Below are 14,083 nucleotides of genomic sequence, written 5' to 3'. Positions count from 1 at the left end.
GAACTTTCTGGGGTGTAGGATGCATTTTCCGTGCCCAAAATATTTTTGGGAAATTCAGTGGTCTAGGATGCGGGTTAATGCCCCTTTCAGGCTGCAAATGTTTTTGGGACATTCAGAGCTCTCTGACACAGTTTTTCAGCCACCAACATTTTCTGGACTTTAGGGGGTCTAGGATGTCTGTAAACCCCTTTTTTGGGCCTCCAAAGTTTTCAACATTTTTGCAGGCCCAAGGTGCATTTTAAGGCCTTTTTTTGGCTGCTAACATATTCTGAACTTTCAGGGGTGTAGGATGCATTTTTCGTGCCCAAAATATTTTTGAGAATTTCAGTAGTCTAGGATGCGGGTTAATGCCCCTGTCAGGCTGCAAATGTTTTTGGGACATTCAGAGCTCTCTGGCACAGTTTATGGGCCACCAACATTTTCTGGACTTTAGGGGGTCTAGGATGTCTGTAAACCCCTTTTTTGGGCCTCCCAAGTTTTCAACCTTTTTGCAGGCCTAAGATGCATTTTAAGACCTTTTTTTACCTGCTAACATATTCTGATTGTCCAGGGGTGTAGGATGCATTCTCGGTGCCCAATATATTTTTCAGAATTTCAGTGGTCTAGGATGCGGGTTAATACCCCTTTCAGGCTGCAAATGTTTTTGGGACATTCAGAGCTCTCTGACACAGTTTATGGGCCACCAACATTTTCTGGACTTTGGGGGTCTGGATGTCTGTAAACCCCTTTTTTGGGCCTCCAAAGTTTTCAACCTTTTTGCAGGCCTAAGATGCATTTTAAGGCCTTTTTTGGGCTACTAACATATTCTGAACTTTCAGGGGTGTAGGATGCATTTTCCGTGCCCAAAATATTTTTGGGAAATTCAGTGGTCTAGGATGCAGGTTAATGCCCCTTTCAGGCTGCAAATGTTTTTGGGACATTCAGAGCTCTCTGACACAGTTGTTGGGCCACCAACATTTTCTGGTCTTTAGGGGGTCTAGGATGTCTATAAACCCCTTTTTTGGGCCTCCAAAGTTTTCAATCTTTTTGCAGCCCTAAGATGCATTGTAAGGCCTTTTTTGGGCTACTAACATATTCTGAACTTTCAGGGGTGTAGGATGCATTTTTCGTGCCCAAAATATTTTGAGAATTTCAGTAGTCTAGGATGCGGGTTAATGCCCCTTTCAAGCTGCAAATGTTTTTGGGACATTCAGAGCTCTCTGACACAGTTTATGGGCCACCAACATTCTCTGGACTTTGGGGGCTCTAGGATGCCTGTAAACCCCTTTTTTGGGCATCCAAAGTTTTCAACCTTTTTGCATGCCTAAGATGCATTTTAAGGCCTTTTTTGGTCTGCTAACATATACTGAACTTTCAGGGGTGTAGGATGCATTTTCCGTGCCCAAAATCTTGTTGGGAAATTCAGTGGTTTAGGATGCAGGTTAATGCCCCTTTTAGGCTGCAAATGTTTTTGGGACATTCAGAGCTCTCTGACACAGTTGTTGGGGCACCAACATTTTCTGGACTTTAGGGGTCTAGTATGTCTGTAAACCCCTTTTTTGGGCCTCCAAAGGTTTCAACCTTTTTGCAGGCCTAAGATGCATTTTAAGGCCTTTTTTTGGGCTGCTATCATATTCTGAACTTTCAGGGGTATAGGATGCATTTTTTGTGCCCAAAATAATTTTGAGAATTTCAGTGGTCTAGGATGCGGGTTAATGCCCCTTTCAGGCTGCAAATATTTTTGGGACATTCAGAGCTCTCTGACACAGTTCTTGGGCCACCAACATTTTCTGGACTTTAGGGGGTCTAGGATGTCTGTAAACCCCTTTTTTGGGCCTCCATAGTTTTCAACCTTTCTGCAGGCCTAAGGTGCATTTTAAGGCCTTTTTTTGGCAGCTAACATATTCTGAACTTTCAAGGGTGTAGGATGCATTTTTCGTGCCCAATATATTTTTGGGAATTTCAGTGGTCCAGGGTGAGGGTTAATGCCCCTTTCAAGCTGCAAATATTTTAGTGTCATTCAGAGCTCTCTGGCACCGTTTTTGGGCAACCAACATTTTCTGGACTTTAGGGTCTCTAGGATGCTTGTAAACCCCTTTCTTGTGCCTCCAAAGTTTTCAACCTTTTTGCAGGCCTAAAATGCATTTTAAGGCCTTTTTTGGGCTGCTAACATATACTGAACTTTCAGGGGTGTAGGATGCATTTTTCGTGCCCAATATATTTTTGGGAATTTCAGTGGTCTAGGGTGCAGGTTAATGCCCCTTTCAAGCTGCAAATGTTTTTGGGTCATTCAGAGCTTTCTGACAGTTTTTGGGCCAGCAACATTTTCTGGACTTTAGGGGGTCTAGGATGTCTGTAAACCCCTTTTTTGGTCCTCCAAAGTTTTCAACCTTTTTGCAGGCCTCAGATGCATTTTAAGGCCTTTTTTGCCTGCTAACATATTCTGAACGTTCACGAATGTAGGATGCATTTTTCGTGCCCAAAATATTTTTGGGAAATTCAGTGGTCTAGGATGCGGGTTAATGCCCCTTTCAGGCTGCAAATGTTTTTGGGACATTCAGAGCTCTCTGACACAGTTTATGGGCCATCAACATTTTCTGGACTTTAGGGGTCTAGGATGTCTGTAAACCCCTTTTTTGGGCCTCCAAAGTTTTCATCCTTTTTGCAGGCATAGATGCATTTTAAGGCCTTTTTTGGGCTGCTAACATATTCTGAACTTTCAGGGGTGTAGGATGCATTTTTCGTGCCCAAAATATTTTTGAGAATTTCCGTGGTCTAGGATGCGGGTTAATGCCCCTTTCAAGCTGCAAATGTTTTTGGGACATTCAGAGCTCTCTGACACAGTTGTTGGGCCACCAACATTTTCTGACTTTAGGGGGTCTAGGATGTCTGTAAACGCCTTTTTTGGGCCTCCACAGTTTTCAACCTTTTTGCAGGCCTAATATGCATTTTAAGGCCTTTTTTGGATTGGTAACATATAGTGAACTTTCAGGGGTGTAGGATGCATTTTTCGTGCCCAATATGTTTTTGGGATTTTCAGTGGTCTAGGATGCGGGTTAATGCCCCTTTCAGGCTGCAAATGTTTTTGGGACATTCAGAGCTTTCTGACCCCGTTTTTGGGCCGCCAACATTTTCTGGACTTTAGGGTGTCTATGATGTCTGTAAACCCCTTTTTTGGGCCTCCAAAGTTTTCAACCTTTTTGCAGGCCTAATATGCATTTTAAGGCCTTTTTTGTCTGCTAACATATACTGAACTTTCAGGGTTTTAGGATGCATTTTTCGTGCCCAATATATTTTTGGGAATTTCAGTGGTTTAGGGTGCGGGCTTTCAAGCTTCAAATGTTTTTGAGTCATTCAGAGCTCTCTGACACAGTTTTTGGGCCACCAACATTTTCAGTACTTTAGGGGGTCTAGGATATCTGTAAACCCCTTTTTTAGGCCTCCAAAGTTTTCAACCTTTTTGCAGGCCTCAGATGCATTTTAAGGCCTTTTTTGCCTGCTAACGTATTCTGAACGTTCACGGGTGTAGAATGCATTTTCCATGCCCATAATATTTTTGGGAAATTCAGTCGTCTAGGATGCGGGTTAATGCCCCTTTCAGGCTGCAAATGTTTTTGGGACATTCAGAGTTCTCTGACACAGTTTTTGGGCCACCAACATTTTCTGGACTTTAGGGGGTCTAGGATGTCTGTAAACCCCTTTTTTGGGCCTCCAAAGTTTTCAACCTTTTTGCAGGCCTCAGGTGCATTTTAAGGCCTTTTTTGCCTGCTAACGTATTCTGAACGTTCACGGGTGTAGGATGCATTTTCCGTGCCCATAATATTTTTGGGAAATTCAGTCGTCTAGGATGCGGGTTAATTCCCCTTTCAGGCTGCAAATGTTTTTGGGACATTGAGAGTTCTCTGACACAGTTTTTGAGCCACCAACATTTTCTGGACTTTAGGGGGTCTAGGATGTCTGTAAACCCCTTTTTTGGGCCTCCAAAGTTTTCAACCTTTTTGCAGGCCTAAGATGCATTTTAAGGCCTTTTTTGGGCTGCTAACATATTTTGAACTTTCAGGGGTGTAGGATTCATTTTTCGTGCCCAATATATTTTTGGGAAATTCAGTGGTCTAGGATGCGGGTTAATGCCCCTTTCAGGGGCAAATGTTTTTGGGACATTCAGAGCTTTCTGACACAGTTTTTGGGCCACCAACATTTTCTGGACTTTAGGATGTCTAGGATGTCTGTAAACCCCTTTTTTGGGCCTCCAAAGTTTTCAACCTTTTTGCAGGCCTAAGATGCATTTTAAGGCCTTTTTTGGGCTGCTATCATATTCTGAACTTTCAGGGGTGTAGGATGCATTTTTCGTGCCCAAAATATTTTTGGGAATTTCAGTGGTCTAGGGTGCAGGTTAATGCCCCTTTCAAGCTGCAAATGTTTTTGGGTCATTCAGAGCTTTCTGACAGTTTTTGGGCCAGCAACATTTTCTGGACTTTAGGGGGTCTAGGATGTCTGTAAAACCCTTTTTTGGTCCTCCAAAGTTTTCAACCTTTTTGCAGGCCTCAGATGCATTTTAAGGCCTTTTTTGCCTGCTAACATATTCTGAACGTTCACGAATGTAGGATGCATTTTTCGTGCCCAAAATATTTTTGGGAAATTCAGTGGTCTAGGATGCGGGTTAATGCCCCTTTCAGGCTGCAAATGTTTTTGGGACATTCAGAGCTCTCTGACACAGTTTATGGGCCATCAACATTTTCTGGACTTTAGGGGTCTAGGATGTCTGTAAACGCCTTTTTTGGGCCTCCACAGTTTTCAACCTTTTTGCAGGCCTAAGATGCATTTTAAGGCCTTTTTCTGGGCTGCTATCATATTCTGAACTTTCAGGGGTATAGGATGCATTTTTCGTGCCCAAAATATTTTTGAGAATTTCCGTGGTCTAGGATGCGGGTTAATGCCCCTTTCAAGCTGCAAATGTTTTTGGGACATTCAGAGCTCTCTGACACAGTTGTTGGGCCACCAACATTTTCTGACTTTAGGGGCTCTAGGATGTCTGTATACCCCTTTTTTGGGCGTCCAAAGTTTTCAACCTTTTTGCAGGCCTAATATGCATTTTAAGGCCTTTTTTGGATTGGTAACATATAGTGAACTTTCAGGGGTGTAGGATGCATTTTTCGTGCCCAATATGTTTTTGGGATTTTCAGTGGTCTAGGATGCGGGTTAATGCCCCTTTCAGGCTGCAAATGTTTTTGGGACATTCAGAGCTTTCTGACACCGTTTTTGGGCCGCCAACATTTTCTGGACTTTAGGGTGTCTAGGATGTCTGTAAACCCCTTTTTTGGGCCTCCAAAGTTTTCAACCTTTTTGCAGGCCTAATATGCATTTTAAGGCCTTTTTTGTCTGCTAACATATACTGAACTTTCAGGGTTTTAGGATGCATTTTTCGTGCCCAATATATTTTTGGGAATTTCAGTGGTTTAGGGTGCGGGCTTTCAAGCTTCAAATGTTTTTGAGTCATTCAGAGCTCTCTGACACAGTTTTTGGGCCACCAACATTTTCAGTACTTTAGGGGGTCTAGGATATCTGTAAACCCCTTTTTTAGGCCTCCAAAGTTTTCAACCTTTTCGCAGGCCTCAGATGCATTTTAAGGCCTTTTTTGCCTGCTAACGTATTCTGAACGTTCACGGGTGTAGAATGCATTTTCCATGCCCATAATATTTTTGGGAAATTCAGTCGTCTAGGATGCGGGTTAATGCCCCTTTCAGGCTGCAAATGTTTTTGGGACATTCAGAGTTCTCTGACACAGTTTTTGGGCCACCAACATTTTCTGGACTTTAGGGGGTCTAGGATGTCTGTAAACCCCTTTTTTGGGCCTCCAAAGTTTTCAACCTTTTTGCAGGCCTCAGGTGCATTTTAAGGCCTTTTTTGCCTGCTAACGTATTCTGAACGTTCACGGGTGTAGGATGCATTTTCCGTGCCCATAATATTTTTGGGAAATTCAGTCGTCTAGGATGCGGGTTAATGCCCCTTTCAGGCTGCAAATGTTTTTGGGACATTGAGAGTTCTCTGACACAGTTTTTGAGCCACCAACATTTTCTGGACTTTAGGGGGTCTAGGATGTCTGTAAACCCCTTTTTTGGGCCTCCAAAGTTTTCAACCTTTTTGCAGGCCTAAGATGCATTTTAAGGCCTTTTTTGGGCTGCTAACATATTTTGAACGTTCAGGGGTGTAGGATGCATTTTCCGTGCCCAAAATATTTTTGGGAAATTCAGTGGTCTAGGATGTGGGTTAATGCCTCTTTCAGGCTGCAAATATTTTTGCGACATTCAGAGCGCTCTGACACAGTTTTTGGGCAACCAACATTATCTGGACTTTAGGGGGTCTAGGATGCCTGTAAACCTCTTTTTTGGGCATCCAAAGTTTTCAACCTTTTTGCAGGCCTAAAATGCATTTTAAGGCCTTTTTTGGACTGCTAACATATACTGAACTTTCAGGGGTGTAGGATTCATTTTTCGTGCCCAATATATTTTTGGGAAATTCAGTGGTCTAGGATGCGGGTTAATGCCCCTTTCAGGGGCAAATGTTTTTGGGACATTCAGAGCTTTCTGACACAGTTTTTGGGCCACCAACATTTTCTGGACTTTAGGATGTCTAGGATGTCTGTAAACCCCTTTTTTGGGCCTCCAAAGTTTTCAACCTTTTTGCAGGCCTAAGATGCATTTTAAGGCCTTTTTTGGGCTGCTATCATATTCTGAACTTTCAGGGGTGTAGGATGCATTTTTCGTGCCCAAAATATTTTTGAGAATTTCAGTGGTCTAGGATGCGGGTTAATTCCCCTTTCAGGCTGCAAATGTTTTTGGGACATTCAGAGTTCTCTGACACAGTTTTTGGGCCACCAACATTTTCTGGACTTTAGGGGGTCTAGGATGTCTGTAAACCCCTTTTTTGGGCCTCCAAAGTTTTCAACCTTTTTGCAGGCCTCAGATGCATTTTAAGGCCTTTTTTGCCTGCTAACGTATTCTGAACGTTCACGGGTGTAGGATGCATTTTCCGTGCCAATAATATTTTTGGGAAATTCAGTCGTCTAGGATGCGGGTTAATGCCCCTTTCAGGCTGCAAATGTTTTTGGGACATTGAGAGTTCTCTGACACAGTTTTTGAGCCACCAACATTTTCTGGACTTTAGGGGGTCTAGGATGTCTGTAAACCCCTTTTTTGGGCCTCCAAAGTTTTCAACCTTTTTGCAGGCCTAAGATGCATTTTAAGGCCTTTTTTGGGCTGCTAACATATTTTGAACGTTCAGGGGTGTAGGATGCATTTTCCGTGCCCAAAATATTTTTGGGAAATTCAGTGGTCTAGGATGTGGGTTAATGCCTCTTTCAGGCTGCAAATATTTTTGCGACATTCAGAGCGCTCTGACACAGTTTTTGGGCAACCAACATTATCTGGACTTTAGGGGGTCTAGGATGCCTGTAAACCTCTTTTTTGGGCATCCAAAGTTTTCAACCTTTTTGCAGGCCTAAAATGCATTTTAAGGCCTTTTTTGGACTGCTAACATATACTGAACTTTCAGGGGTGTAGGATTCATTTTTCGTGCCCAATATATTTTTGGGAAATTCAGTGGTCTAGGATGCGGGTTAATGCCCCTTTCAGGGGCAAATGTTTTTGGGACATTCAGAGCTTTCTGACACAGTTTTTGGGCCACCAACATTTTCTGGACTTTAGGATGTCTAGGATGTCTGTAAACCCCTTTTTTGGACCTCCAAAGTTTTCAACCTTTTTGCAGGCCTAAAATGCATTTTAAGGCCTTTTTTGGGCTGCTATCATATTCTGAACTTTCAGGGGTGTAGGATGCATTTTTCGTGCCCAAAATATTTTTGAGAATTTCAGTGGTCTAGGATGCCCCTTTCAGTGGTCTAGAATGCCCCTTTCAGGCTGCAAATGTTTTTGGGACATTCAGAGCTCTCTGACACAGTTGTTGGGCCACCAACATTTTCTGGACTTTAGGGGTCTAGTATGTCTGTAAACCCCTTTTTAGGGCCTCCAAAGTTTTCAACCTTTTTGCAGGCCTGAGATGCATTTTAAGGCCTTTTTTTGGGCTGCTATCATATTGTGAACTTTCAGCGGTGCAGGATGCATTTTCCATGCCCAAAATATTTTTGGGAAATTCAGTGGTCTAGGATGTGGGTTAATGCCTCTTTCAGGCTGCAAATATTTTTGCGACATTCAGAGCGCTCTGACACAGTTTTTGGGCAACCAACATTATCTGGACTTTAGGGGGTCTAGGATGCCTGTAAACCTCTTTTTTGGGCATCCAAAGTTTTCAACCTTTTTGCAGGCCTAAGATGCATTTTAAGGCCTTTGTTGGGCTGCAAACATATAGTGAACTTTCACGGGTGTAAGATGCATTTTTCGTGCCCAAAATATTTTTGAGAATTTCAGTGGGATGCGGGTTAATGCCCCTTTCAGGCTGCAAATGTTTTTGGGTCATTCAAAGCTCTCTGATAGTTTTTGGGCCACCAACATTTTCTGGACTTTAGGGGGTCTAGGATGTCTGTAAACCCCTTTTTTGGGCCTCCAAAGTTTTCAACCTTTTTGCAGGCCTAAGATGCATTTTAAGGCCTTTTTTGCCTGTAACATATTCTGAACGTCGAGGGGTATAGGATGCATTTTTCGTGCCCAAAATATTTTTGAGAATTTCAGTGGTCTAGGATGCGGGTTAATGCCCCTTTCAGGCTGCAAATATTTTTGCGACATTCAGAGCGCTCTGACACAGTTTTTGGGCCACCAACATTTTCTGGACTTTAGGGGGTCTAGGATGTCTGTAAACCCCTTTTTCGGGCCTCCATAGTTTTCAACCTTTTTGCAGGCCTCAGATGCATTTTAAGGCCTTTTTTGCCTGCTAACATATTCTGAACGTTCACGGCTGTAGGATGCATTTTCCGTGCCCAAAATATTTTTGGGAAATTCAGTGGTCTAGGATGTGGGTTAATGCCTCTTTCAGGCTGCAAATATTTTTGCGACATTCAGAGCGCTCTGACACAGTTTTTGGGCAACCAACATTATCTGGACTTTAGGGGGTCTAGGATGCCTGTAAACCTCTTTTTTGGGCAACCCAAGTTTTCAACCTTTTTGCAGGCCTAAGATGCATTTTAAGGCCTTTTTTGGGCTGCAAACATATAGTGAACTTTCACGGGTGTAAAATGCATTTTTCGTGCCCAAAATATTTTTGAGAATTTCAGTGGGATGCGGGTTAATGCCCCTTTCAGGCTGCAAATGTTTTTGGGTCATTCAAACCTCTCTGATAGTTTTTGGGCCACCAACATTTTCTGGACATTAGGGGGTCTAGGATGTCTGTAAACCCCTTTTTTGGGCCTCCAAAGTTTTCAACCTTTTTGCAGGCCTAAGATGCATTTTAAGGCCTTTTTGCCTGTAACATATTCTGAACGTCGAGGGGTATAGGATGCATTTTTCGTGCCCAAAATATTTTTGAGAATTTCAGTGGTCTAGGATGCGGGTTAATGCCCCTTTCAGGCTGCAAATATTTTTGCGACATTCAGAGCGCTCTGACACAGTTTTTGGGCCACCAACATTTTCTGGACTTTAGGGGGTCTAGGATGTCTGTAAACCCCTTTTTCGGGCCTCCAAAGTTTTCAACCTTTTTGCAGGCCTCAGATGCATTTTAAGGCCTTTTTTGCCTGCTAACATATTCTGAACGTTCACGGCTGTAGGATGCATTTTCCGTGCCCAAAATATTTTTGGGAAATTCAGTGGTCTAGGATGTGGGTTAATGCCTCTTTCAGGCTGCAAATATTTTTGCGACATTCAGAGCGCTCTGACACAGTTTTTGGTTTTGGGCAACCAACATTATCTGGACTTTAGGGGGTCTAGGATGCCTGTAAACCTCTTTTTTGGGCATCCAAAGTTTTCAACCTTTTTGCAGGCCTAAGATGCATTTTAAGGCCTTTTTTGGGCTGCAAACATATAGTGAACTTTCACGGGTGTAAGATGCATTTTTCGTGCCCAAAATATTTTTGAGAATTTCAGTGGGATGCGGGTTAATGCCCCTTTCAGGCTGCAAATATTTTTGGGTCATTCAAAGCTCTCTGATAGTTTTAGGGCCACCAACATTTTCTGGACTTTCGGGGGTCTATGATGTCTGTAAACCCCTTTTTTGGGCCTCCAAAGTTTTCAACCTTTTTGCAGGCCTAAGATGCATTTTAAGGCCTTTTTTGCCTGTAACATATTCTGAACATCGAGGGGTATAGGAAGCATTTTTCGTGCCCAAAATATTTTTGAGAATTTCAGTGGTCTAGGATGCGGGTTAATGCCCCTTTCAGGCTGCAAATATTTTTGCGACATTCAGAGCGCTCTGACACAGTTTTTGGGCCACCAACATTTTCTGGACTTTAGGGGGTCTAGGATGTCTGTAAACCCCTTTTTCGGGCCTCCAAAGTTTTCAACCTTTTTGCAGGCCTCAGATGCATTTTAAGGCCTTTTTTGCCTGCTAACATATTCTGAACGTTCACGGCTGTAGGATGCATTTTCCGTGCCCAAAATATTTTTGGGAAATTCAGTGGTCTAGGATGTGGGTTAATGCCTCTTTCAGGCTGCAAATATTTTTGGGACATTCAGAGCCCTCTAACACAGTTTTTGGGCAACCAACATTATCTGGACTTTAGGGGGTCTAGGATGCCTGTAAACCTCTTTTTTGGGCATCCAAAGTTTTCAACCTTTTTGCAGGCCTAAGATGCATTTTAAGGCCTTTTTTGGGCTGCTAACATATACTGAACTTTCAGGGGTGTAGGATGCATTTTCCGTGCCCAAAATATTTTTGGGAAATTCAGTGGTCTAGGATGCGGGTTAATGCCCCTTTCAGGCTGCAAATATTTTTGGGACATTCAGAGCTCTCTGACACAGTTTTTCAGCCACCAACATTTTCTGGACTTTAGGGGGTCCAGGATGTCTGTAAACCCCTTTTTTGGGCCTCCAAAGTTTTCAACATTTTTGCAGGCCCAAGGTGCATTTTAAGGCCTTTTTTTGGCTGCTAACATATACTGAACTTTCAGGGGTGTAGGATGCATTTTTCGTGCCCAAAATATTTTTGAGAATTTCAGTGGTCTAGGATGCGGGTTAATGCCCCTTTCAGGCTGCAAATGTTTTTGGGACATTCAGAGCTTTCTGACACAGTTTTTGGGCCACCAACATTTTCTGGACTTTAGGATGTCTAGGATGTCTATAAACCCCTTTTTTGGGCTTCCAAAGTTTTCAACCTTTTTGCAGGCCTAAGATGCATTTTAAGGCCTTTTTTTGGGCTGCTATCATATTCTGAACTTTCAGGGGTGTAGGATGCATTTTCCGTGCCCAAAATATTTTTGGGAAATTCAGTGGTCTAGGATGCGGGTTAATGCCCCTTTCAGGCTGCAAATGTTTTTGGGACATTCAGAGCTCTCTTACACAGTTGTTGGGCCACCAACAGTTTCTGGACTTTAGGGGTCTAGTATGTCTGTAAACCGCTTTTTTGGGCCTCCAAAGTTTTAAACCTTTTTGCAGGCCTAAAATGCATTTTAAGGCCTTTTTTGGGCTGCTATCATATTCTGAACTTTCAGGGGTATAGGATGCATTTTTTGTGCCCAAAATATTTTTGAGAATTTCAGTGGTCTAGGATGCGGGTTAATGCCCCTTTCAGGCTGCAAATATTTTTGGGACATTCAGAGCTCTCTGACACAATTTTTGGGCCACCAACATTTTCTGGACTTTAGGGGGTCTAGGATGTCTGTAAACCCCGTTTTTGGGCCTCCATAGTGTTCAACCTTTCTGCAGGCCTAAGGTGCATTTTAAGGCCTTTTTTTGGCAGCTAACATATTCTGAACTTTCAAGGGTGTAGGATGCATTTTTCGTGCCCAATATATTTTTGGGAATTTCAGTGGTCCAGGGTGCGGGTTAATGCCCCTTTCAAGCTGCAAATATTTTAGTGTCATTCAGAGCTCTCTGACAGTTTTTGGGCCACCAACATTTTCTGGACTTTAGGGGGTCTAGGATGCCTGTGAACCCCTATTTTGGGCCCCCAAAGTTATCAACCTTTTTGCAGGCCTAAGAAGCAATTTAAGGCCTTTTTTGGGCTGCTAACATATACTGAACTTTCAGGGGTGTAGGATGCATTTTTCGTGCCCAATATATTTTTGGGAATTACAGTGGTCTAGAGTGCGGGTTAATGCCCCTTTCAAGCTGCAAATGTTTTTGGGTCATTCAGAGCTCTCTGGCACCGTTTTTGGGCAACCAACATTTTCTGGACTTTAGGGTCTCTAGGATGCTTGTAAACCCCTTTTTTGGGCATTCAAAGTTTTCAACCTTTTTGCAGACCTAAGATGCATTTTAAGGCCTTTTTTGCCTGCTAACATATACTGAACTTTCAGGGGTGTAGGATGCATTTTTCGTGCCCAATATATTTTTGGGAATTTCAGTGGTCTAGGGTGCAGGTTAATGCCCCTTTCAAGCTGCAAATGTTTTTGGGTCATTCAGAGCTTTCTGACAGTTTTTGGGCCACCAACATTTTCTGGACTTTAGGGGGTCTAGGATGTCTGTAAACCCCTTTTTTGGTCCTCCAAAGTTTTCAACCTTTTTGCAGGCCTCAGATGCATTTTAAGGCCTTTTCTGCCTGCTAACATATTCTGAACGTTCACGGGTGTAGGATGCATTTTTCGTGCCCAAAATATTTTTGGGAAATTCAGTGGTCTAGGATGCGGGTTAATACCCCTTTCAGGCTGCAAATGTTTTTGGGACATTCAGAGCTCTCTGACACAGTTTTTGGGCCACCAACATTTTCTGGACTTTAGGGGCTCTAGGATGTCTGTAAACCCCTTTTTTGGGCCTCCAAAGTTTTCAACCTTTTTGCAGGCCTAAGATGCATTTTAAGGCCTTTTTTGGGCTGCTAACATATACTGAACTTTCAGGGTTTTAGGATGCATTTTTTGTGCCCAATATATTTTTGGGAATTTCAGTGGTTTAGGGTGCAGGCTTTCAAGCTTCAAATGTTTTTGAGTCATTCAGAGCTCTCTGACACAGTTTTTGGGCCACCAACATTTTCAGTACTTTAGGGGGTCTAGGATATCTGTAAACCCCTTTTTTAGGCCTCCAAAGTTTTCAACCTTTTTGCAGGACTAAGATGCATTTTAAGGCCTTTTTTGCCTGCTAACATATTCTGAACGTCCAGGGGTGTAGGATGCATTTTTCGTGCCCAATATATTTTTGGGAATTTCAGTGGTCTAGGGTGCGGGTTAATGCCCCTTTCAAGCTGCAAATGTTTTTGGGTCATTCAGAGCTTTCTGGCAGTTTTTGGCCACCAACATTTTCTGGACTTAAGGGGGTCTAGGATGCCTGTAAACCCCTTTTTTGGTCCTCCAAAGTTTTCAACCTTTTTGCAGGCCTCAGATGCATTTTAAGGCCTTTTTTGCCTGCTAACATATTCTGAACATTCACGGGTGTAGGATGCATTTTCCGTGCCCATAATATTTTTGGGAAATTCAGTCGTCTAGGATGCAGGTTAATGCCCCTTTCAGGCTGCAAATATTTTTGCGACATTCAGAGCGCTCTGACACAGTTTATGGGCCACCAACATTCTCTGGACTTTAGGGGCTCTAGGATGCCTGTAAACCCCTTTTTTGGGCATCCAAAGTTTTCAACCTTTTTGCATGCCTAAGATGCATTTTAAGGCCTTTTTTGCCTGCTAACATATTCTGAACGTTCAGGGGTGTAGGATGCATTTTCCGTGCCCAAACTATTTTTGGGAAATTCAGTGGTCTAGGATGCGGGTTAATGCCCCTTTCAGGCTGCAAATGTTTGTGGGACATTCATAGCTCTCTGACAAAGTTTTTGGGCCACCAACATTTTCTGGACTTTAGGGGGTCTAGGATGTCTGTAAACCCCTTTTTCAGGCCTCCAAAGTTTTCAACCTTTTTGCAGGCCTCAGATGCATTTTAAGGCCTTTTTTGCCTGCTAACATATTCTGAACGTTCACGGCTGTACGATGCATTTTCCGTGCCCAAAAAATTTTTGGGAAATTCAGTGGTCTAGGATGTGGGTTAATGCCTCTTTCAGGCTGCAAATATTTTTGGGACATTCAGAGC

Source organism: Ambystoma mexicanum, chromosome 14 (assembly GCF_040938575.1).
Source record: "Ambystoma mexicanum isolate Mex_15411 chromosome 14, UKY_AmexF1_1, whole genome shotgun sequence".
Taxonomy (NCBI): domain Eukaryota; kingdom Metazoa; phylum Chordata; class Amphibia; order Caudata; family Ambystomatidae; genus Ambystoma; species Ambystoma mexicanum.
This window is presented reverse-complemented; position numbering follows the sequence as displayed.